Consider the following 4,924-nt stretch of genomic DNA (forward strand, 5'->3'; position numbering starts at 1 on the left):
CCAAAGTCTTCTCAAAAATAGATTTGAGGTCTGGTTACTATCAGATCAATGTCAAGGAAGCAGATATACCCAAGACAGCCTTCAATACCTGTTATGGCCACTATGAGTTTTCTGTAATGTCATTCGGGTTAACCAATGCTCCTGCAACCTTCAACCGCCTAATGCAAGATATATTCCGTCCTTACTTGGATGATTTTGTGCTTGTTTTATTTGATGACATCTTAATCTACTGCAAATCAATGGAAGAGCATGAGGAGCATGTGCGTAGAGTTCTGTAATTGTTGCGCAGACACAAACTCTATGCCAAGAAGAGCAAATGTACCTTCTTTACTCATCAAATTGAGTATCTTGGGTTCATCGTCTCCAAAGATGGCATTTCAGTAGACCCCGCCAAGGTCAAAGATATTTTGGAGTGGCCACTCCCTAAATCAGTTCGTGAAGTTCGTGGGTTTTTGGGAATCATGGGATGGTATAGGATTTTTATCAAAGATTATGCCTTGGTAGCTGCACCTTTGACGGATCTTCTTAAGAAGGATTGCAAAATAGTGTGGCTGCCAATCCATCAAAATAGTTTTGATCAGCTCAAGGTCATTATTACTTCTGTCCTAGCCTTGAAACTTCTTGATTTCACCAAGGAATTTGAAGTGGTTTACTGATGCCAGTAGTCTAGCACTTGGTGGTGTCTTAGGCCAAGAAGGAAGACCAGTCGCTTATACTTCCCGCCGCAAGCTAAAGCAATATGAAGTAAATTATGCCACCCATGATTTGGAGCTCTTAGCAGTTGTTCATTGCCTCAAATTATGGAGACATTATCTCTTGGGGGGCAAATTCCAGCTTGTAATAACTGACCACAAAAGTCTGAAGTGGATCTTCACCCAGCCTAACCTCAACATGCGGCAAAGGAGATGGATTGAAATTCTACAAGAATATGACTTCGACATCAAATTTTGCCCTACTAGGAAAGATAATGTGGTAGCAGATGCACTTAGCCGTAAATTTTTCTTAAGTGCAATTTCAATGCCAAATAATCCCATACTGGTCAAGGTGGAAGAAGTCTCATCTCATGATCCAGATTATCAGAGGATGATGAAGTTAGTAGAAGAAGGGGGAAATTCAGAGAAAGAGAAGAATCTAATCAAGGGATACTCCACTCATGAAGGAAGCCTCTACTTCAATCATAGGCTATGTATCCCTAAGGATCTTGCTTTAAAGAAACTAATCCTCTATGAAGCTCATGATAGGCCTGCTCCTGTAGTAGTAGGACACCCAGGCTATGCAAAAACATTAAATGCTGTAAGAAGGAGCTTTCATTGGTGGGCAAGCTTGAAAAATGATGTCCTTTGGTACTTGAAGCAATGTCTCTCATGCCAAAGGATCAAAGCTGAAAGGGTCAAGATGCTTGGGAAACTTCAACCCTTGGATATTCCCCAAATGAAGTGCGAGTGCATTAGTATGGATTTTGTCACAAGTCTCCCCACTGTTCAAGGAGGATATGACTCCATTCTGGACTCACTTATCAAAGTAGCTCACCTTATACCAGCAAAGAAGTCCTTCAAAGCTTCCGATGTTGCTCGAATATTCATCAAGGAAGTCCTCAAACTTCATGGTCTCCCAAAAAGGATAGTAAGTGACCGGGATTATGACTTCACTTCAAAGTTCTGGCAGTCCTTATTTCAAGTCCTGGGAACTCAACTTTGCTTTAGCATAGCTTATCATCCAGAGAGACCGATGACTCAGAGAGTCAATCAAGTAATTGAAGACATTCTCAGAGCATATTGTGGATGGGAACCAAGAAGGTGGATTCAATACCTTCCTCTGGTAGAATTTGCCTACAATACATCTTATCATCAAAGCATAGGAATGTCACCATTCAAAGCACTCTATGGGCAAGAATGCTTGTCTCCTCTAAATTTCTCTGATCCGACCATAAGAGTTGAGGCATCCAGGAAAATGCTCGAAGAGATGGAGGAACAAACCAAGGCAATCCAAAAGGATATTAAAGCTACCCAAGATCGACAAAAGCATTATGCTGACACCAAGAGGTCTGAAAGGATCTTCAAGGAAGGAGACAAAGTTCTTCTACGATGAGTGCGACCCAAACAAAGTTCTCTATCACTTGGGAAATATAAGAAGCTCAGCCCTAGGTATTGTGGTCCCTACACAAGTGTCCAGGTAAAAGTGCCTATAAACTCCAACTCCCAGCCCATATCAAAGTCCAAAATGTATTTCATGTAAGTTTGTTAAAACCTTATGTACCCAGTTTCGATCATATTCTTGATGATGAACAAGTTGTAATCCCTTCTCAAGGAGTCCTTGAATTATAGCCCAGTAGGATCATAGATTCTAGGGAAAGACAACTCCGAAATAGAACTCTTTTAGAACATCTATTACAGTGGAAATATTACCCTGAAGAGGATGCAACTTGGGAAGATGAAGCTACACTCTTAAAGGATTATCCCCAATTCATAACAGTTTTGTGAAAAGATGCAGGGGGGAAGAGAGCTTGAGCTCTTGCAAGCACACACACACACTCACAAAACCCTAATAGAGAACACACAAGGTGAGAGGCTGAAAATCTTCTTCTTCTCTACTCAACACTCAACACACCATATACAAGAATAAGAGTACACACAATATGAAAGGTACTCAACCAATACATACACGGGTTCTCTATAGTGTGAACCCGACTAAATGAGCTGGCGCTATAACTATGCCAGTCTCTAGAGTGGTGGCTGTCACACAGCCTGTCATCCCACTGGCCGCATATCACCCAAGATCTCACCAACCATGCCAGTGGTGTAAGTGCGGGGCCTATCCCCCAGGCGGGTCATCAGTGTCCACCGCCTCACTAGACGAGCTCGATATCTCAACACTCCCCCTCGAGCTCAACTCCATCTCATGTACACCAAGCGAAGCCCTGAATCTGCGGAGCTTCTCTGTACCCAATGCTTTGGTGAAGATGTCAGCTACCTGATCCTCTGTGCTGACATAGACAAGGTCAAGGTCTCCTGCCAAGACCTTCTCTCTGACGAAGTGGTAGTGGACCTCTATGTGCTTCGTACGAGCATAAAAGACTGGGTTCCTGGCCAACTGTATACTGCTAATGTTGTCACAGAAAATGACAACTTGTCTATCCACTGATAGACCCAAATCTGCAAGTAGCTTTCTCAACCAAGCTACCTCACATGCTGCCATAGCAGCTCCTCTATACTCGGCCTCTATACTGGATAGAGCAACCGTAGGCTGCTTCTTGCTGCTCCAAGTAACAGCAGCACTCCCCAAAGAAAACATGAATCCACTGGTAGATCTTCTGTCTGAGATACTACCAGCCCAATCAGCATCTGTGTACCCATGTACACATATCTCTGTCCCAGTCTCATAGAATAGTCCACAATGCAAAGTAGACTTTACATACCTCAGTATGCGTCTCACTGCATCCAAATGCGGTTTCTGTGGAACCTGCATAAACTGACTCACCAACCCAACAGCATAGCTCAAATCTGGTCTGGTGATCGTCATGTAGATCAAACTTCCTACTATGCTCCTGTACATAGTAGGATCCTCCAAGATCTCTCCTGAATCTGCACTCAACTTGCCATTCTGATCCAATGGCACAGAAATAGGCTTACAGCCTGTCATACCATACTTGGACAACATGTCCAAGCCATACTGTCTCTGTAGTAATCCAATACCATGTGGTGACCTAATCACCTCAATGCCCAAGAAATATCTGAGCTCCCCCAGATCCTTCATCTCAAACTTCTGTCTAAGCAGGATCTTTACATCAAAGATCTTTGCATCATGGTCCCCCGTAATGATCAAGTCATCTACATAGATGACAACAAGCACAACTCCTCTATCACCATGTCTCACATACAGCGAGAAATCTGCATTGGCTACATGAAAGCCAATAGTGACAAGATATTCAGAAATCTTGTCAGACCATGCTCTTGGTGCTTGCTTTAAGCCATACAAGGCTTTCTTCAACCTGCAAACATACTCGGGGTGACCCACATCCTCATAACCAGGTGGCTGCAACATATACACCTCTTCTTGCAAATCCCCATGCAAGAATGCATTCTTTACATCCATCTGATGTAAAGACCATTGCTCTGACGCAGCCACTGTGATCACAACTCTCACCGTTGCCATCTTGGCAACTGGGCTGAAAGTTTCCTCATAATCAATCCCATATGTCTGCGCATATCCTTTGGCTACCAATCTAGCCTTGTACCTGTTTATGCTTCCATCACTGTTATGTTTAACTTTGTACACCCACTTGCATCCAATGGCTTTCTTGCCTTCAGGCAATTGCACTAAATCCCAAGTTTCATTTCCATATAGTGCATCCATCTCCTCATCCATAGCTTTCTCCCAACACACATTTCCAACAGCCTCATCAATGCATGTGGCTCAACAACCTGCACAACCTTTGCCATATATGCATAGTGATGTGCCACATAACCATCATATGTAAATCTCTGCACAGGGTTCTTCACTCTCCCTGATCTTCGCAGCTTTTCATTCATGGCTTCCATGGCCTTCTTTACACCAGGTGTTCTCATAGCTGGGATCCCAAGCTCCTCATCAAGGCTCATATCTGAGCCACTAGACTCTCCACCATCAACATGAGAATGCCCTGCAGAAATGTCAGGCATACCAAGGGGCTCAACCACTTTCTCTTTTCCTTTACGTGATGTAGTAATCACATTTGCAGGGTTGGTATTATGACGCAGCCTGCCACTCCATGGTCTATCAATAGACCCACTAGATGAGGACTCTCCTGGTCCACTCAAAGACTGTGATTGCTGACCTGCATTCTGTGCAACCACACTTCCACTCAAATCAGCCCCAACAGCTTCTTTTTCAGCAGCATACCAGCTGCTCATCTCATCAAATACAACATCCCTGCTTACCCTCAACT

This window comes from Cibotium barometz, chromosome 4 (genome assembly GCF_041138505.1).
Source record: "Cibotium barometz isolate CiBa-2024 chromosome 4, ASM4113850v1, whole genome shotgun sequence".
In the NCBI taxonomy this organism is placed as follows: domain Eukaryota; kingdom Viridiplantae; phylum Streptophyta; class Polypodiopsida; order Cyatheales; family Cibotiaceae; genus Cibotium; species Cibotium barometz.